The 22130-nt window shown below is 40.9% G+C and overlaps 1 long non-coding RNA gene across 2 annotated transcripts in view; it reads right to left on the bottom strand.

Moving 5' to 3' along the window:
* The window catches only part of LOC308555385, a 231784-nt gene that overhangs the window by 131406 nt on the left and 78248 nt on the right, over positions 1-22130 (bottom strand). For both annotated transcript variants that reach the window (XR_013998537.1, XR_013998538.1), the window contains exon 4: positions 4218-4395. This is a non-coding gene — a long non-coding RNA (uncharacterized lncRNA). The remainder of the gene's footprint in view (positions 1-4217; positions 4396-22130) is intronic.

Genomic DNA, 22130 nt, shown 5'->3' with positions numbered 1-22130 from the left:
ACAGAAGTATGATATTTTCTATTCAAGAGGGCAAGTGAGTATTATACCCATTCATTTTCCAAACCCTCAAAAAAGATGGGAAAGTGGGAAGGTAATTGATGGATAAGACATTTCAACAAATTTCTGGAAGATGAAGAGTGAATAGGAGCATGCCGAATGATGAAACAGAGACATGGAACCACAGCCCAAAACATCTGATTCAGAGGCTGCAGAGGAGGTAGAAACTGATATGCCTGGAGTAGCCCCTGCAAGCTCCAAGCTTAGGAGCTGGCATTTAAGACAGAGGGGGCCCGGCCGGGCATGGCTCAGCAGTTGAGCATCGACCTAGGATCCAGGAGATCGAGGTTCGATTCCTGGTCAGGGCACATGCCCGGGTTGGGGGCTCGATCCCCAGCAGGGGGTGTGCAGGAGGTGGCCGATCAATGACTCTCTCATCATTGATGTTTCTCTCTCTCTCTCCCTCTCCCTTCCTCTCTCTGAAATCAATAAAGATACATAAAAAAAAAAAAAAAAAAGACAGAAGGGGAATGATGAAATGTTGGGCTAACAGGAGGACTCCTTAAACGTCTATACACAAAACAGCTGTATTAGGGAGCACCATCTCCCTTTACTTTTCTCTTTTTCCTACAGGCAGCCCAGCATTTATCCCTGACAAATATTCTGGACGGCTCCTCTTCAAGGAAACTGAAGAAATATTGATTGGAAGAAACTAAGATTCTGAGTTGGATGTTTTTGCCCAGAGATATGTCCTCATTCTGACCTGAGGAGGGGCTCCTGCCCACCCCCACCCCCCAGAGCTAAGTGTGCCAGCGATGAGCCCCTGACCTGTACATCAGGTCCATGGGGCAGAGGAACCCCACCAGCTCCTTGGTCCCTTTCTTTTCAATGTGAGTGGGCAATCTTAGTCCCTCAGAAACTCCAGGGGAACGGCAACAGCAACGACAATCAAAAGACGTTTGAGAAATTTATGGTTCAATTATGAAGCATTCTAAGATTTTAAGCAATTGCTGCAATGTAAGGGAAGAGAAACCTTCTGACCTTGAAGCTACAACCATTGTATCTTAAGTGTCCCAGAGGACATTTCCTTGGCCTCGTAAAGAAGGAAACACAATCCTAACATACAACTTGGCTTTGCAGTGAGCAATATTCAAGTTAGTTATAATAAAGTCAATGGTATGTTTTGGCTTTGTAGCAAAATCTCAGAAGAGTTAATTATGGTTTTAGGACAGATGTAAATGTTTAACCATTTTTACAATATAAAAGTTAAGAGATGGATGAGATGAGGTGGGAGTTGGTAAGGGAAGAGTAGAATAAAGATACGTAATAAAAAGAATAAAATGGGAAATAAAAATATAAATATAGTCCTAATATAACAACATTATCTAATAAAATAACTCAAAAGTAAACAGCATAAAGATCAGATACTGCAGGATAGGAAGGTGGGGTGTAATACAAGTAAGCTAAGTCTTAGCCTTTCATAGCTGAGAGTCAGCATATATTGCCTAAAGTTAAAAAAAAAAATCAAGAAATGGAAGTACATTATTTAGACAAAGGGAGGTAATCATTAGAAGACTTGAACTCAAAGGCCTGAACATTAGAGGTCGCTTCTAGAGAATGGACTGGGATGGAGAAAGGAGGGCTGAAAGATGTTGCTTTTCATCATAAACTCTTAAGTTCTGTGTGATTTTTTTTCTTTTGCCACATGCATCTATTTCTCTAATAAATATAAGTTTTAAAATGATAAAGTACTAGGGACATAGTAGATCTTCAGTTATGGGCAGTCTAGTGTTTTTCCAGATGACTCAGTATGTTATATTGCTTTGTGGCCATTATTTAAGGCATGATCATGGTTATACATTATTATAGTCATACACTCTATACTTAATCACTGTATTCTTATGGCAATAAAGGGGGTATAGGAAAGAAAGAGGAAGAGGAAGGGAAAAGAAAATAATAGGAAAATCAAGATAGAAGAGCTGTTAGAAAGTTCAAGTTGCTGAAGTTGGATTCTAAGTGGAACTGGTAAATCCTTTGTGTGGGGATTTCTAACAGGAAGTAGAGAGCTAGAGAGCCATCAAAGCCCAGAGATACCATTTGGGGCCTCATTCAAAGACCAGTAAATTCTTAAAGTGATGGCAGTCAGCAGCTCTGCTCTAGTCCCCTTGGCTCTTTCCGCAAACAGGCCTCCTCCAGCCCCATCCCCCTGCTCTCCCTCTCCACATGCACAAACACTTCTGCCTCTACAGATTCTACCAATATGCAAGGCCTTTCCCAAGTGCCACCTTCTTGAAGCCTTTTTCAACAGTCCCAGCCTTTACCACTCTCCCTCTTGCTGAACCCCGTGGAGGTCAACACTTTCACACTTGACAAGTCAGTAGGTACTATTTGCTTTACTAATTGTTTCAGTGTCCTAACCTCTTCTTACAAGCCAGATCATAAGTTCTTTGAAAGGAAGAAGCCCTGGCATAGAGCACCTAACACAGTGCTGGGCTTCACATCAGCAGTTACAGCTCAGCTTGCCGCAGAAAGTTCTCATTTTGGCTGAAACAAGCTTCTGTCCCTACTTTGTATTGAATTGTGATGCAGGAAACCCCACACACTTCACTTGTCAGGTCTGTAGCATGGTTGTGACTGCCAGGACCCTGCATATGCCAGACACCTTTTATTCCCTGAGACAGGCAGCCTGGGGTGACTGAGGGTCGGGGGCCCAGGGAAAAAGAGGCATAGCACCATGGATGCCTTTTGTTCCAGCAGACACCGCCCCTCCTAAAGAGCAGAATCATCCAGATAGCAGGCGTGAGTTCATAACTCATAGGTCAGAGGGGACACAATGTATGACTGAACCTTTGCAGCTAAGAGAAACGGGGCTCCTGTGGGAAGCACACACACAGGACTTGATGTAAGGGAGGTTTGTCAGGCATCCACTGTCCTCACTTCCACCACCCCACCCCTCTCCACACAAATGCCGCTGCCAGAAATATGCGTTCTTGCAATTATTCTCATGTTTATGCTGAGGTCACTAGCTTTTATTCACTTTAACAGATTTTCTTCAAGCTCAGGTCCAGATCGCTGCTCTCAAAGGAAGCGTGTCAACATTTCTTCCTCTTGTTGCCCCTCACATCATGGCAACCACTCACAACATTTGTTTATCCGGAAAGCCCCCAGCAACCAACATGCTCAGACAAGCTGAACAGAAAACTCTACTGTGCACAAGAGAAGGGAGTTTTGGGCGTGCCCTGTGGCCCTGAAAATAACAAAGGTTTTGCTATGAAGATATAGTTACTTTCAAAGCTTTGTTCCCATAAGTGTACAGAAGTACAGACACACACTCCTGACTTATCTGCCTCTCTCCTTCGTCCATGGAAGAATTTAGAGGACAGGACACTCCTAGTGTGTCCCAGTAAGAACAGTTCTAACACTCATTCTTCCTCTGACTTTCGATTTGACAGAAAAGTCTGAGTCAAACAAGGCTCTTCCATGGAAATAAAGAAGAACCTGGAGTCAAGTCACAGCGAATGATTCAATCACCCGTTTTAACCACTCTGTCTTCTGCACTGCAGCGGTTTTCCCGAGAGCACCATCTAGTATTTGCAATTGTCTCATTTCCTTCTGAGATCAGCCTCTGTTAAAAGTCCATACAGGATTGTTCAAACATCTACTAAGGGTCAGTTGAAGCTTCCATATAATCTGCTGTATGTCAGATGTCATTATGTTATAAGCCCCAAAACCAGCACATACGGAAATACATTCTCCTAAATTCAAAAATGCTGCAATGTCTCTTCATAGCACCTACATCTCTACAAGGACATGTCAAAGAGAAAGAAACAACGGTTTCACATTTACTCCACTGTCAGTGAACGTGCCACTCATCTCTGGCACGTGAATATTTATGTGTACTTTGTGCGAGTCTTGCTAATTGTAATTATGATTGCTTACTACAGTTTCCAAGGTAACAGCTGTCCCTGCAATGCTTCACCGCCAACTCAATTTCCATTCTCCTGTTGATATAACAAATATTATGTGACATTTTAACTGAAAATATCTGTAAATGGGCGTCTGAGTGTGATGTGTTTCTTTAAAAGGAAAGGAAAACAATTATTAGCTTTCCATTATTCATCTCAGTGGCATGTTTGATCCCTAATTAGTTCAATTTTATATTTAGAAGGGAATGAACTGGGGTCCCAGGAGTTCATGAATTCAGGGGTCTGGGTTCTGACCTGTCTCTCTGGTGACCCTTTATGACCTTGGTTCCATAGCCAGGAGCTCGTCCAGAAACTGCCACAGTAAATGAAGCTGTGCTCTTGGGCGTCCCTTCCCTGCCCCTTCTTTTTCCAGGGTGCACTTCTCATGTGGACGCCTTTGATTCTCTGAGACAGGCAGCCTGGCATGATGAGCCTGAAGGAGAACAGACGAAGCAGGTGATCTTGACTGGGGCTGCCTACTGTGTCCCCTGTAAAGAGCAGAGTCCTCCAAATCACAGGTCAGAAATACCTCATTAAGGGAGGTGTACCTACCGCCACTTCTCTTGGGTCAGAGATCCAGCAAGGATCCCCCTGCAGGCCCACCTGGGGGTCACTTCCTGGCTTGGCAGGAATCGCGCCCCTGTTGCAGGTGCTGTGCACACACTAGGTCTCTGTTCCAGTCTCCCCGCTGCATTTCTTCACCTGACTCTCCAGCGTGGATTCCGAGCCCACTGACTGCCTCTGACTGGTTTCTGCCTCGTTCCGGCTGCTTTCCGGTCCCGTGTGCTCTGCCTCCTGGCTCCACCAAAGTGCACCCAGGGCCGCCTCTAGCCTCAAACCATGCTCTCTGCCTATCACCTTTTCTCTGCCCTCCCATAAGATCTGGTAAGCACTTAATAATTAATCAATTAAATATCAACAAACATTCAATATACAAGTATGAAATAGTTCAAAGAACAAACTAGGTTTGAGCATCTTCAATCTCCAAAACTTCCCTTATGCCTCCATAATATCACCTTATGAAATCGCAGTGATTCTCAACCATGCAGGAACAGGAAATCTGTGGAATTTATTAAAAATACAGATTATACAAAATCTAAACTGATTCTGTGAACATATTTAAAAATTGTTAGTTTTATTAAGTGTGATGCTATCATTATGGTTTTATATATTTCTTAACTCTTCTATTATTTCACAATGCAGACTGAAATAATTGCTTAGAATAAAGATATATCTGGGATTTACTTTTAAATAAGTCAATGGGGGTGGGGAGAGTGGGAGATAATATTGGTGAAACAAGCTTGGCATGAGTTGGTGATTGCTGAAACTCACCAATGTGACAAAGGAGTCCACTGCACTATACTTTTAGTTTGAAATTTTTTATGATAAAAAGTTTTTAAAACACATAAAGTAAATATAGCAAAATGGAAATAATTGTTAAATCTAGGTAAGAGTATATAATCTCCCAAAGGTGAGAAACTATTTCATACTTTAATGTATACTTGCAAAATATATATAATAGATAGTTTTAAAAAGAAAAAAAACACACACAGATTCCCCAACTCCAAACCCCTTTTGTCTTCTCTGAACCCAAATCTTTGTATAGGGTATAGACAGATATAGTTTTAAAGCATCAAGAGCTAGGAACCTCTACTAGCTCTAGATTAATGTAATTTTAGTTACTTGCACTACTTGAAAGTAATAAATCTTATAAAATACTTTGTATATTTAACATTCCATTCATTTGGACAAGTCATCCCATCCTTACCCAGATGAAGTTAATGCAAATTTTAAGTGTTTGTTGTGCATTACATATTTATTCTCGCATGGGATGATAACAATCTATTTTATTTTATTTATTTATTTATTTTTTTAATATATCTTTATTGATTTCAGAGAAAGGAAAGGAGAGGGAGAGAGAGAGATAGAAACATCAATGATGAGAGAGTCATTGATAGAGCCAGCAACTCGGGCATGTGCCCTGACTGGGAATCGAACCCTGATCGCCTGGATCCCAGATCGACGCTCAACCTCTGAGCCACGCCCGGCTGGGCAGATAACAATCTATTTTAAAAATAACACCACCATCTTGATTCTTTAATCATATTAAATGAAAAGTTAATGGAAATAATACTGAGATGACTGACTTAAGGAAAGTATACTTTCTGAATACATTAGTAGGATGATCTCACTGTGTATTATTCTAAATAGAAATATTTTCCTTTAACAGTGAGAATAGTAATTATTCATTTACTCTTAATATATTTGTATCAGTTTCTTATTCCTGCTATAACAAAGTACCACAACAGTGGCTTAAACAAATGTATTATCTCACTGTTCTAGAAGTCAGAAATCCAGAATAGATCTTGTAGAACTAAAATCAAAGTGTCATCAATGTTGCTGTATTTCTAAAAGTTCTCCTTTTGCAGCTTCTAGAGCTTGCCCCCATTGCTTGTCAGGATAATCTCCGCATCTTGAGATCCTTAACTTAATCACATGTGCAAAGTCCCTTTTTGTTGTGTAAGGTAGCATATTCATAAGGCTCCAGGCTTTGGGGCATAGATATCTTTGGAAGGGCATTACTCTGTCTACCACAACATTCTACTGCTTAGCCCCTCTGAATTTACAGTGTGGTAGACAGTCATTACTGCAATGATGTATAATAAGATACCTAAAACTCAATGACTGTGGCAGCAAGCATGTACTTTTCTCACTTGAGGGCTGCAGATCACCTGGGGTGTTTGTGCTTCAGACTGAGAGTTAGGTGGCTTGGCTCCAGCGATCAGGTCGGGTTTTTGTCTGCTGCACATGTTTCAATCTGGGGTCTAGGATGAAGGAGCAGTGAATATCTGGGGCATGCTCTTCTCCGCAGAATCACAAGAACATAGGAAGACAAGACATACATGCACATGTGAAGCCTCTGCTTGCATTACATCCACTGAGATTTCATTGACCAAAGCAATCACACAGCCAAACGCAAAGTCAGTGAAGGAGGGAAGTATACTTCACCCCAATTGGGAGAGAGATGAAAATGAGTACTTGCTGAACAGGAATTCAATGCCCTGTTCATTAGGTGTGGACTAGCCAGCTTGAAACTTCTCAGTGATTATGCACCTTCCAAATATTTTGAAACAAATGCGCTGAAATAAGTGCATAGCTTCTTATTGTGACTTCTTTAAAGACAGCATGCATTGGAATGTCTCCAGAAAAAAGAAATGTTTAGACGCACATCTAGGAACTATTTATTCTTACTTTACACACAATTCTAACAGTGTCGAATGCTTCTTATCTAGGTCCACAATAAAATAACAGTGAAACAAAACTACAGATGCAAGCAAGGAAAACATAAAATATGGAGACCAAATCCTTTTTAAAAAGCACAATAGAACAGGATTATTTGATATAAGGGTAAATAAGAGTCTCACATAGCTCAATAAATCTTAAGGTTCTAATTACATCAGAGTTTAAGAATAACTGCGCTAGACTAGAGGATATATGCGGGCAGGGATCTTACCAGTCTTGCACATTACTGTTTGCCCATTGTCTAGGACAGGGCTTTGCACAGACCATGCATTTACTAAATATCTGTAAAAGCAATGTCCATAACAAAAAAAACCCCTCTGCTTATCATATTATATTTAAGAAGAACTCTCTGTGTGCAAGTACTTGAACCAACATTACTAAGTTCAGAAGCTCATGGATGAGTGAGAGAAAATGTTTTTTAAAAGGCTGCAAAGGTGTTTCATGACACTCCAGGGCAGAAGAGCAGATGGAAAGCCAGAGAACACTCTGAGCTGTCTCTCTCTGCTTCTCTATGCACATCTATTCAGACTTGAAGTAGTGTGAAAATATAGGCCACTCTCCTCTTTTAAAGGGGGCTTTTAAAATTGCTAATGGGGAGGAAAATCTTTCAGAAGAAGAACGACAGGGAGGAGGACTTCTGAGTCAGGCAAAGAGCACTGCTCTCAGGCCTCCTGAGTGGATGCAGCTCAGAGATGGGTTTTTGCATCTCCAAAGCTAGGACTTTGGATGTCTGGATCCGGACAAGGAGGAGGTGGCATCAAGGTTTCCCTTTAATAATAAGAGCCCTTCATACCCCGTTGATTCAAATCAAAGGGATCCACATCTGTTTTCACATCTCACTGATTATTTTGTATATGGCGCTGCATGTTCATTTAGGCTCAAAATTTCATCCATATATTTCCAGCTTTCCATGATCTCTTTTGCTTCATTTGTTCTTCTGAAATAGTTCCAATTATTTGGCTGCCCAATTGTTCGTGAAGTGGTTGCTCAGTTTGTGCCGATAAGGCATTTTTAGAAGAAAAGATTTATCATCGTCATCATGCTGATTTCAAAGACCTGACCATTTAAGCTCAGTGAGATATTAAATAATTTTATTCTTTCTAAACTTTGAAATAATCTTTCTTTCAAATCTTTTAGTAATTTTTCTTTTGCGGTTGATGAGATCTTAGCTGATGAGTTGTAGCAAGAGTGTTATATCAGCCCATACCCGGGAGCTTGAATGGAGCAACTAGACCCAAGGACAACTAAACCTCTAGTTCATAGACCAAGTGGTTCAACTGGCATGGTAAGTATTCTTTGGTGATAGTGGCATCAATCAGAACTGGGATGCTATTCCAGGCTGAGGGTCTGGAGACATCTCTCTCAGCTTCTGGTTACAATCTTCTGACATCCTTCATTTCCTTATATAGTAGGAGAGCTACCTAAAAACCACCTAAACTCTGTTATTGTCTTATGGTCAAATTCACCCTAGTTGATACATAGCATCCATGGTATTTCATTATTTTTCAAGTCAATTGATTCTGGACATGAGGGGAGGATTTGAGTTATAACATTGACCTCAAAATGTCTAGCAAAGCTTAGGTCCTACAGTGCTCGGGGTCACTGTTAGAGTGTCTTTGTGCAAATTGCAAAAATAAATAAAACAAAATAAAAACTACTCCACTGCGCAGATGAATTTCAAGAAAAGAGACAACAACGAAACATCCCTTCTTCAGGGTGGATCAGTGCCCCCCAGAGGTTGGGCTGGATTTGAGCCCCCTCAGGCCTGAGAGCAGGTCTCAGACAAGCACTCCTTGGCTGACTCTGATGAGAATTCCTCTTCCCTACATTCTTCTCCAGAAACACTTTTTTCCTCGTTAGCAACTTCAGAAGCCCCTTGCTAATACAGGACCTCTATCCAGAGAAGAGAGGTGGCTTATATTTTTACACGAAGTCCAGGGAGACTGGTATGCTGTGGCATAAGGAGCAGCCATAGAAACTAACTGAGGACAAAAGAGAGCAGTATTCATCTTATCCCAAAGGAAAAATCAAGGACCACTTTTTCAGAGCTCTAAGAAGCCTAAAGACCTCCAGATGTTTCCAAACTTCGTTCAGTCGAGTCCCAAGATATTGAGAGAGGCCACAAAGAAAAGAATGAGCTGATGGTGAGATCACGGAAAGCATTTTCAAGCAAAGACTTGCTGGAGGCTTCCTTCCAAGTCAGTTTGAAAGTCACTTTAAAACTGACAGGAGCAATTTGAGAAAAACCTGTGCTGTGGCAATATTATATCTTGAAATCTGAATCTGTGGGTAGGTTCTATTACCCTCTGGATTCTCAGCAATACTCGAGGCCATTTTTTTCCTCTTCTAGCCAAAACAGAAGGAGAAACAATACTCAAAGCAGATGCTGGCTGAGAACAGGACTGAAAGAAGCCTATGTGTGCAAATTCTTTCCATTTATAGACTAGACAGAAGGAGGGGAGGAAGGGAGAGCAGTGGGCAAAGGGTGCATGTAGGTTGGAAAAGAAGAACTCCCAGAAGTCCTCGAAGTGGAAAAGCCAGAAAGGGCATTCTGTCCTAACAACTAAAAAGAGGAGTGGAAAGGTCGTCAAGATAAGCCGACCCAGTAATCGAGAATAATCATTCGAGAGTCCTGGGCATTTTTATTCCTCCCGAATTGAAGGTGGGAGGCTTGGACAACAAGGATGTGGTTGAGGATGAGAAGGGAAAACTTGCCCCCTGACCAAAGTGGCAACAGAACAGAAGAGAATCATTTGGGAAGATTCCTCTGAGCCAAAGTAGAGGTGGACACATTGATCCTGTTCCAGGTAAGCCCCGAAAAGGAGAAGCAGTGGAGAATCCTGCACTACAGAAATGGCTGAATCAAGACAGATTCATAGAACAGACTGATGGTTGCCAGAGGGGAGGCGTTTGGGGGCTGGATGAGAAAAGTGAAAGGATTAGGAAGTACAAATTGGTAGTTACAGAACAGTCATGGGATGTAAAGTGCAGCACAGGGAGACATAGCCAATAATACTGTAATAACTCTGCATGGTACCAGGTGGGTACCTGAAATATCGGGGGGATCACTTTGTAAAGTATATGATTATCTAACCACTATGCTGTACACTTGAAACTAATACAAAGTAATATTGAATGTAAACTGTAATTGACAAATAAAATTTTTTAAAGACAAATGACTGAATGAGCCTGGGGAAAAGGGGGACACTTAGAAAAAATACCCCCATCAAAGGCCACCATTGTTTTATACACTTTAACATGATCCAAACACACATTTAGATAAGTGGCTGAGGTACTAAAGTTAACTCAGTTCTTTTTACCTTACAATTAAAAAAAAAAAAAAAAGCATAGAGATAAAGGGATTTTGCCCTGCAATTATATTTTATCCCTTATTATTTATAATAAAGAAGTCCTGTACTGATTTTCAAAGTGCCTAATGATGTTCCTACCACCTTACCTGGTGAAGAAACTTCCAACTAGATTATGTGATCTTTTTAACCAAACCTGCTACAGGCTGGGTTGGGGGTGGAAGTACAGGACACAGGCGCAAACAGCATCAAATTCGTGACAAACAATACTGTGGGAGCAGTAAAATGCACCAAAACTGTTACACAACCTGACTGTAACACTAGGCACTGTTCACCAAGAATGCCTCGCCCCAAAGCGTCTGCCTCTGTCTTCTCGCTGTGTTGAATGAGGGGGTAGAAAGAGGTCAGCTGCCTTAGGCTGGCCACACCACAGGAGTGACTGGCCGGCTCTCAGTGAAAAGATGTAACCAGCGAGGTTTCACCAACAGTTGCCTGAAAATGCCCTTCTCCTCTAGGGCAGCATGGAAATAGCTCATAAAACTCAGGAAAGTCTATAGATATTTATATCCCGATAGCTCAAGATTTGGACTCTTAAAATATTAAGAGAAGAGAAACTGCCTGGATACCAAAACGCCTGCTGTGCTAGATGTCCGTTGCTCATCGGGGTTCTCCCCATGGAGAGCCTCGCTGGAAAAGAATCTCACTCGTTAACCACTGAGTTAGAAGGAAAACATTATTATGGCAAAGTTTATGATTTAAAATGTTATGTTTTATGTCAAAACAGACGTGGCTATATTATAGAATTTAAAAATTCATATGAATTTCTAACATTAAAAAAGTAAGACGTTGTCCTGTTTTCTCAGGGGCTGAGGTTGGAATACAACCCCAGACTTCCAGAGATATCATTGCAATGTCCACACGATTAGGGATACTTAATGGAAAAGGTTTAAAAGCACTGGCCTGGTCTATACACAGAGAAGAAGCCTAGTAGGTAAAAATCGCTAAGCTTTCATGACTGCTCACACTGGAAAAGGTACTGGCTAACAACAGTTCAAAGCCCCTGCTGTAGGCATAGTTACCAAGGTGTCATCACATAATGTACATGAAAAGGCAATAAGGTGGACAGCACACATGCCCACGCACTATATCTTAACTTTCTTCAAACAACCAATGGACACTGTTAGAAAAGAGATATGGTCTGGAATCCACATGATCTAAGTCTGCTAAAAATATTCATTGGTTGACAGAATATTTCATCTGAACGTGTTTTAAAGGATGGCAATGTCAGCTTTATCTCCAAATCCTTAATCATTAGACTTTCTTCATATGTATGATTTCTCTTAATGTGGTATCTTGGCCAAGATAACCCAACCAAAAACACTGAAAATCTTCCATTCCTTAGCCCTGCCAGCCCCAGCCTCAGCTTCCTTCCTCCAGCTTCAGAGTAAGTTCTTCTAACCCACTGCAACCTTATACCTTCAGATGTCATCCCTCCCTACCCCTTCCTCACTAGTATTTACCTTACTGCATCAGTTATTTATGTTGTAATCAACCCTCTATCTCAGTTGAAATTTTAAAAAATAATTCACGGAGAATTATTTTGAAATGAAATGACAACTTTAGTAATTTGATTTGCAGGAAACAAAGAACAACGTGTCACAACCTGAGTGCTTTTAAATAAGTCATAATTAATTACACACACATCTATGTTTGGATGCTCAATTTATGACTAATTATGCAGAAAATGTAATTGCATACTGAAGTATCCAGTCATGCCTTCTCCCTCTCATTTATGGCAACCAGGGTTTGTTTTTTTGTCATTGTAAATGGTATGTGCCACCTGTTGAAATGATTGAAACATTGTGAAGGCACAAATCAGATGATCTCTCTTAAAAAATAGTTGTTCCTGTTAGAAAATTGTAGAAATACCTAAAATTGTTTCCTAATTTATCTTGCTATTTTTCCTAAAAAAAATTGTATGTCTTCTATATTCTTTTGTCTTCTACTGAAATATACTTGCTAAGAAATCACATTAGGCACATCCTGACAGCTTCCTTTCTCCTATGGATTTACAATATAGACTTTTTATTTTCTTGGAAGAGTCACAAAGCTCAAAGGAATCATGAATGACCATCACATTTATGTCATTCTAGACAGGCTTCTTTTTAATGACACTACAGAGAATTTATAACCTTTTCTCCATCTTAAGATGCCTAATAAAGTGAATATCAAAGAAGCCAAGGAAATAAAACCAAATTTAAAACTTCCTCTGAATAAGTCATGGGAGTAATTGCATTTGTGAGTATTTTCTCACTAAAGGGAAAAAAAGAGAAAGAGAGCAAGCAGACAAAAAATTTCAAATCTCGTCTAATATTCAGCAGGATGACAACTACTTTTCTGTGTTTTCAGAAACTCCTAAAGAAGGTTTATTACGTACAGTTGCCTTTTTCTATGTAAGCCAAGTAAATTCCAAGGCCCTTTGTGGCCCAGTCTCAGAGAGGTATTGCCTATAAGAGATACTGTCCAGCCACCAAAAGTAAAAGCAATTCCAGTCTTTCTGCCTGCCTCTGAAGAGCCTCTGGCTGGTATAAGCAGAGCTCACCTATACTTCTCACCTTCCCGGCTCATGGAAGACTTCTTCCCAGTCCTCCTGCAGCCAGGCAGGCCACAGGGCCAGGGTCAGGCAGTGACTTTTGAACACAAGTTTCTTCCTGGCCAAAGCTTGGAAGAGTGGTTGTGAGGACTCTATGCCCCCTCCTCCCTGCCATTCTTACAACAGCAGAGTCCTAAGATCAAAGCACCACGTAGAGGACACCTGCCCAAGTGGGTCCCTGGGACCTGCACCAGACTTTGCATTTCTTGCACAAGAACTCAACTTTTGTTGTGTTGAGCCTAAGAGATTCACTTGTTTGCAACTTGCAATTATAACAGAATCTATCCTATCTTGACCTGCAAGCAATAAAGGGAATCCATTCATATACACTGCAGCACTTTGAAACACCCTGTCCACTCCTCTCTCTCCCAGACTTCCCTGGTCCAGAGACTCTTACTCTCTTAGCCTCCCCACCAAGCCCAGCAATCAGGACCCTGGATTGTTTATCCCTCCCTTGTCCTCCCTGCTCTCTAATCCTGTCTGTCTCAATAGAGACTCCTGATTCTATGTCACATAAGCCCAAGAGCTCAGTTGACAAAAGTCAAACTCTATTTAGAGGGCTGAGGATGGGAATAAACTGAGTCTTCAAGAAAAAAAAAAATCCCTCTGGGATGAGTAAAGCAGGGTGAAAGTAGTGAAAACACTACTTGAAAAACGTCCCTACCATATTTGTTTTTGGTCCAAGAACTAGTGTGTTAGGAGTCACACTTTAGTCCCATTCTTACCTTCCTAGCCTATTGCAGTTACTTATGCTTCATTTTGAGCACTAATGCTATCATTCTTTGACTCCCATTTTTCAGAGCCATCAGAGGCATTCATGATGAATAGCCCTTCTAGAGTTGTGCAGTGTACAACCTCCATGACTGTGTGGGCACCACCTTCATAGCACTGGTAACATATTAAAAGTCAGAAAAAAATATAGCTTGCATAATAACAGTTAACATAAAAGGCTATGCAAACTTTTAAGATATTATTAATAAAACTCTACAAATACTAGCACCTACTGTTGCAAACATTATACTAGTAGCTGGGGAGGTTCGAAAAGATGTACGATATAGTTTCTTTATGTTTTTTTAAAATTAAATTTATTGGGGTGACTTTGATTAATAAAATTATATGTTTCAAGTGTACAATTCTATACTACATCATCTATATATTGCATTGTGTGCTCACCACCCCAAGTCAAGTCTCCTTCTTCACTATATATAACTCTTTAGTCTTTATGACACCTCCATACCCGCTTTCCCTCTAGGAACCACCATTCTGTTGTTCGTGTCTATGGGTTTTGTTTGCCTTTTTTGTTCATTTGTTGCTTTCAGTTTTATACCCCACATATGAGTGAAATTGTATGGTTCTTGACTTTTCCCATCTGACTCATTTCCCTTAGCATGATATTCTCAAGATCCAGTCCATGTTGTCACAAATAGCCATATTTCATCTTTTCTTATGGCTGAGTCGTATTCCATTGTATATATGTACAACATCTTCTTTATCCAATCCTCTATCAAAGGACACTTTAGTTGTTTCCATGCCTTGGCCAATGTAAATATTGCTGCAATGAACATAGGGGTGCATATATCTTTACAAATAAATGTTTTCAGATTTTTCAGGTAGATACCCAGAAGAGGCTATATGGTAACTCTATTTATAATTTTTTAGGAACCTCCATTCCCACCAGCAGTGAATGAGGGTTCCTTTTTCTCCACAACCTCCCCAACATTTGTTATTACTTGTCTTATTGATAATAACCATCCTAACAGGTGTGGTTTTGATTTCCATTTCCCTAATAGCTAGTGAAGTTGAGCATCTTTTTTTATCTTTCTTTTGGCCATTTGTATGTCTTCTTGGGAGAAGTGTCTGTTTGGGCCCTCTGCACATTTTTAATTGGATTATTTGGTTTTTGTTGTTGAGAGTGTAAATTCTTTCTATATTTTGAATATGAACACCTTATCAGAGGTGTTGTTTGCAAATATCTTCTCCCATTCAGTTGGCGATATGGCCTTAATCCCCCAAAAGGTTGGGTACAGCCACATAAAGATCAGTATCAGTAGAGAATAACATTTAACAGGCAAAATAAATAGGATTTATAATAACACGTTACAATCAAGGTGTGCTGAAGCGATCAAGGAAAATAGCGGACAAGGTGAGTGCTCAGCGAGACCCCAATAGATGTGTGCAAATCAGAAAAGAAGAAAAAATATATATCTTTAAATTTCAGGGTATGAGCTGCAATGTTTGCTGACAGAACTATAAAAGGAGACTATTTGTCATTGTGTGGGACTAAACTATTCCCAAGGCGACTCAGGACAAACTAGAGGAGATGTCACCCTCTTATTTCAAAGGAATGTATGATAGTCACAATTTCACACCAGCCAGGTCACCTCAGAAGAGCAGTTCTTTATCTCTCTAATCAAAAGTATCTAATCAACACCTAAGTGAGGGTGAAAAAAGTGCATTATGCAGATATGGTCCCTGCCCTCTAGGGGATTACAATCTAAAACCAGCAAACCTGGCTCCCCCAAGCAGAGAGACATAATTAACACAGATAAAGGTGAGGAATGTATTTTCTGCAAGCCTCACTGCCATCAGACAGAACAATTTGTAGTCATCACTGATCTGAACCCAATTCAAATTAGTGACCCAAAGGCTCTGCTGTCTGAGTGTTTTCAATCTCCTTAGCTATCCAACCTCCAGGAGTTTCATTTTTCATTCTTACTGTGCAGTCATCATCAACTACCAAAGGGAAAGACTGCAATCCAGACACACTAAAAATAGCATTCTTGCCTTCTGAAAGCTAGACTCAGATTTATGACAGTTTTACAATTTAGTTCTTCGTTTAAAAGTTCAACATTCTACAACAACTCTGAGAAGTAATACCTACCTGGCCTTTAAAGCGTGAAACACTATCACCTGATGCATTGGGTGACCAGGCCTTTATGTAATCCATTTACATTAGAGAGAGAGCATTTTCTTTTGCTTGACAGGTTGACATGCCTTCATGTGTTTTCCATTTAATCAGCAGAATCATTAAGGCACTGAAGGCTTTGATGGTCTCAATGAAAAGCATCTATTTATGTAAAAACTATCACTATAAAAAATTTAACAAACATTCCTCCTCAAAAGACTATAAAAAGAGAGGAAGAATTATTCTTTCAAACTTAAATCACAGACTACTCTGAAGTTGAGCCAAAGCAAGTCCAGACTGAAAATGAGGGCAGGATTATGTTCAGAAATAAATGATGAATTTAAAATGAAAAGCAGATCACAGAGAAATATAATGCAATTTCTGTTTTAAAAATATATATATTGCCCAGTCGGGCGTGGCTCAGGGCTTGAGCATCAACCTAGGATCCAGGAGATCGAGGTTTGATTCCCAGTCAGGGCACATGCCCAGGTTGCAGGCTCAATCCCCAGCAGAGGCATGCAGCAGGCAGCTGATCAATGATTCTCTCATCATTGATGTTTCTATCTCTCTCTCCCTCTCCCTTCTTCTCTCTGAAATCAATAAAGATATATTTAAAATATATACATTATATATTTAAATATATGTTTATTTAGATATCTATTTGTTTAAATATATAATATATACCTTTAAGTTTATACTTTCATAAAAAGGGTTTGGGAGAATTATATCAATATAAACTGATAACATTATTCATCAGAAGGGTGATTTGTGTTAGGGAAAACTTTTACACTCTCTGTGTTTGAATTTTTTATAATAATCTCATTCTATCAGAAAAAAATAAAGGTATTTCCACTTTAAAATATACATGCACATATAGACTATATGTACATATATAAATTTATACCAATGCAAATCAAGCTGGATATTATATCTCTTTCTACCTGGATATCAAGACTCAGTTGTGAGGAATGAAGTGGCAGTAACCTGGGTTCCTATGCTGGGAACCTAATCTCAGTCTGGAAGGAGAGGCAGTGACTAAGATTGGGGATCAGAGGGAATTAATAGGTTATAGGATGTGTCCCCAAAAGGGGACCAGCAGTCACAAGACAATGTCCCAGAGAGAACTGATGACCACAGAATCTGAGTTGTGGGTTGAAACCTGGCAAGTAGGAGTCTTGAGTCAATCCATAGTGTACACCTGTTTATAGGTGTACAGCAGCATCTTGTTCTGAGAATGAGCAGTCACCCAACCTGGAGAGGGGACAGGTGGCAGAGGGGAAGAGTGGAAGGGGGTGAGAGGGTTGGAAGTGAAAGAGGGGGGGAAGGAGAAATACCCTACCTTCTCCCTTACTCTCTGTCTGAAATCTCCTGCCATGACCTCCCTTTGGCCACACACAATAGGAACCAGGTGTCACAGAAGCCTGGGAAACCATAGCCAACAAGGATTCACCTCCTGAGTACACAGAGCAGAAAAGAGCAATAAGTGAATCTGAATGCAGAGGGCAAGGACCAGCATATATGGCATCTGATTTAGCAATAATTCACAGATTAGTTATAATTTATTTAAAATGTTACCATTTCTGGATGGTGTCCACCATGCTCTCAAAACATCCAGGTATTCTTGCACCTGGATATGTTTGAGCATGACTATTGGGTTTACTGGGCAGCCTAAGGAGAGAGTGGTTTCAAACTATTTTCCATAGCCCCAGAGGTCCCACATAGCTCACCTGCTGTTATCTTTCAGGTAGAGTGGAATGAGTACACTGGTTCTAAACCCCATCTCTACTGCAGCCAGAGTAGGGTTGCTTTTTAACTGTTTTATATACTTGAGCTATGTAATATTTTGCTTGAACAAGAGCCTCTCAGTTTAGAGAGAAATTCACTATTGTATCTAATTGCTGCTAAGAATTATCTCAATGATCACACTTCATTTTTTTCCTTTTGTTTTTCATGATATTGAGTTATTATTTCCCTATGTTTTATACTTTCCTCTCAGAGAGCTTTGAAATATGTTCTCTGAATTGTGTGACTGGTGACTTAGTTTGATAAAGCTAATGTGGACTATGGACTGGGGCCCCCTTACTCCCAGGGAAATTTCGAGGGCAGAAGGGCTGACTAACCAACTGCCTCAGCGGTGGTCCCAGGAAAGACTTTTGGCAGTGGGATGAGCCTGATCTCCTGGAGTTTGTCTAGGCTTAGGAGACATATCTCTAGACCAAATATAGCCAGGTGAAAAAGTGACAGTTTAAGGTTTTTGTCCAGTTGGGCCACCTGGAGGAATTAAGAGACCTTGGGAAGAGACCAGAGACTTACCCCATAATGTCTAGAAATTGAGGAAAGGGGTCACCAGAAATGGCCCAAAAGAAACATGCATCTTCTAAATATAGAAGCCAGAGGAGAGAAACACCAGGCAGGGACACTTCTATAAAGCCCACAAAGGAGAGAAAAGGGTCAGCAGGAAGCACCTGCCAAACTGACACAAATGCCATCTTCAGCTACCTGCTGGGCCTAGAGGGCACGAAGCCCCAGCCAAGTAAGGATTTTGCTCTGCTGCCATCTCCCCTCCCTTCCCAAGCTGCCCCTCTCAGGGAAAAGGAGTCAGGCCTGGTACCCAGGAGGATGAAAGCTAGGCCACACCCCTTCCACTCCCACGGAGGACTTCCCAAAAGCAACATCTCTCTGGGGAAAATCATCAGCAGGTTTGGAGTTTGGATAACACCAACCTGCATGTTCCGATTGTAAAGCCTGTCTGACTAGGACTTAAAGTAACTCTAGGGTATCTATTAAGAGTGAGTAGGAAAACCATGGGTCTGGGAGTTTTCAACCATGATTAGGGGGGATTATTCCCCACTAAACAAAGTTTAAAGAAGCAGCAGGAGAGGAAAAAATAAGCTGTGTTATGATCACAAGCCACACATCATGCTTGTGCAGCATGCCAGCTACATTTGCTTGGCCCAGCTGGCATAGCTCTTATAACAATCGTCCTCCCATCTCATCCTGCTTGAATGACAGTGATTGAGATGATAGCTTTTGCTTTTGGAAAATCCCCAGAGAGAAAAATGCCACCCATGTGATTTGGAGAGAAGGAACCTGATCAGATACTCAGGGCAGGACCTGGTCCAGTAGCAGAGGTAGGAGCTTCTGGGGTTCAGATCACCTCTCTCCCTTTGCTAACATAAATGCTCACAAAGTAACACTAAGGTAATAAATGATACACAATATTTTTATACACAGGAGAAAGCAAGATTCACCCAGTTTCAAAAGGGAACTAGATATCTTTTATCCTCAAACTGAGTATTTCATTGTCACAGCTGGGCCAGCTGTGACAATGAGAACCAATGAGGAGGGAAGGAACCCTCAAAGAAAATGAATAGAAACTGAAGGTCGCAGTAAGGAGATTGGACCCAAGGCAATAGTTTCAGTAGGTTGGAGAAGAAAGATGACTGCGATCCTCAGCAACGACTCATCAGTGGAGGGGAAATGGGACAAGTAAGAGAATCTCAAGGAGGGGTGATGAGGAAGCAAAGCGTTCCACTGGCCATATGTCACTCAGCTAAGGACAGCTGTCACTGGATGAAGACTCATGTACAGAAGGGACATACATAGGTTGCATAAGTCTTGAGGTTGCTATCATCCCTGACACTGATTACCTGCGCGCAGACAGAATGAAACAGCAGCGCCCTGTAACCTAAATCACCCCACTGAAACTGACAGGAAGATAAGCTTCATCGTGGCAGCGAGAAGACAAACTTTTACATAGTCAAGTTATTACACAGCTCATTCAGATGAGGATACCTTTACATTATGCATTTACGTTTCTTACCAAAGGTGTTATTCAATAAAGTCTAAAGTAAAATTGAAAGCCAAAGCATAGTGAGTTTTTGAAGTATTTATCTTATGCTCCTGACTAAAGAGATAAATTTAATAGTTGCTTCTCAGGTAACTAAACTTTGCTGTCAGGCTTAGTTTTTTATGTATTTAATTTGCTTTTAAACCTGGATTCTGAGCAAAGTTCCATAACTGCTTTAAAATATGGGCTTTATTAGGGATGTGAAAACTGAGAATGCAGTAATATTTTCTCCTTATTAACTCATCACACGATGGGGGGGGGAGGGATGGGAACTTAGAGCACGCAGGTCCACACCTGGGGAGAGGCGAGGCCAAGTCACTGTCTTTTCATAACCCTGAAAATAACTGAGGTTCCACAAAGAGCTTGATTCCTCTATCCTAGAAACCCTTTAAATCTTTTGGTATTGGAGTTGAATAGTGTAATATTTTACTTCAGAAAAAAAAAGGTTGTATTTTGTATAAGGATTTTCATAGGAGTGTTTTTGCTTTCCTGTTCCCTGGTTGGTTGGGTTTTTTTGATGCGGGGGAGGGGCAGAGACAGGGTTGATTTTTTTTTTTAATCCACACCCAAAGTTATGTTTTTATTGATTTTTAGAGAGAGAGAAAGGGAGAGGGAGAGAGAGAGAAACATCAATCAATTGCCTCCCATATGCACCCTGAACAGGGGACTGAACCCACAACTTGGGTATCTGCTATGACCAGGAATTGAACCTGTGACCCTTCGGTGCATGGAATGATTCTCTAACCAACTGAGCCACACTGGCCAGGGCTGACAGGAATATGTTTTTAAATCTCATTTCAAAAGATAGTTTTAGAGGGGGCTGGTAAATAAATGTTACACACCTCCACTTTTAACCACTGATGTCCACTTTTAAGAGGGAGCTATGGTTCTTCAGGCTGACTCAAATTCCAGAAAATCAAGTTAAGTCATCATTAGCATCATTCATTACCGAATATTTAGTGAAGATATGAACTTACAATCTAGGTAAGCAATTAGCTATGCAATACAATGCAGAAGATAGAAAAATTATGAATCATACAAAATACTAGAGTCCTAGAAGTTTAATTTAATGACAGAATATTGGAAACTTCAAACTTAAGCCTGATTTTTGCCCTTTTGTGTAACTTGGGCAACTCTCTGAACATAATTTTCCTCATCAGTGTAATACTGAAAATAATATCAACTATGTAAGATTAAATGAGAGAAGGGAAGTACCTAGCACACAATACAGGAAGTGCTCTATAAATGTTAGTCTCCTCTCCTTCCCACAGGAGATCATGAGATCATGTGGGACCATGTGCTGGAACATATGATTAGCTCTTTATATTTCACAAGAAGAACCGAATGGGTTATTTTCAAGTCCCTCAGCCTGGAGCTTACACTGTAATCACGGTCATTCCTCTGTGACTGTAGCAGCTGATTGCACCTGCCCATTGAAACCTACTGACTGAATGCTGGCAACCACAATAGGGAAAAGCCTATGGAGACCGCTCCTCCCAAAAGACGCCTATTTCAGAGTGAGTGCTATGTTTCCATGGACTTCTCAAGGACAATTACAGATAAGATTATCTAAATGGCTGAAAAGCTTGTGACAAAAATGTAAAACACAAATTAAAGGAAGGCTCTTCTCTTCATTTTTCAAAGTAGCAAAGATTTTGCAACTATCAAATGCTGACAAGATGCAGCAAAATCCTCTGCTAGTGAGAAGCAAATATAACTGTTTGCCTGGATCTTTAGAGAAGCAGGTGCCAAGACTGGATTAAACACACAAGACTTTTATTAAGGGAAATGTCTGTGTGAGAGAAAATGGAGAGAGAGCAAGTAAGGCCGAGAGGTGTCAGACCACGATCCAGCCTGCCCTCCAGTAAAGAAGGGAAGGCTGGTGTGGGCACCTGGGACTGCCTGGCAGCCTCAGAGTGGCCAGCAAGGCAACGTGAGAGTCCTCCAGCCAATGGCAGACATCAGAGGAGTCCTGGGTCTCCCAGGCCTGCTTTCACGAACCCACCATGCTAGATCACTGGCTGTGAGCAGCCCGTGGGAGCATGGCCTTGGATAGGCCCTCGGTCAACTATGCTCTCTGTGTTTGGAAGACTGTGAGACACATGCCCATGGCTGCCACAGTCACTTTGTGGTAAAGAAATTTGGCAAT

This window comes from Miniopterus schreibersii, assembly GCF_964146895.1.
Source record: "Miniopterus schreibersii genome assembly, chromosome: 3".
In the NCBI taxonomy this organism is placed as follows: Eukaryota; Metazoa; Chordata; class Mammalia; order Chiroptera; family Miniopteridae; genus Miniopterus; species Miniopterus schreibersii.
This window is presented reverse-complemented; position numbering and strand designations above follow the sequence as displayed.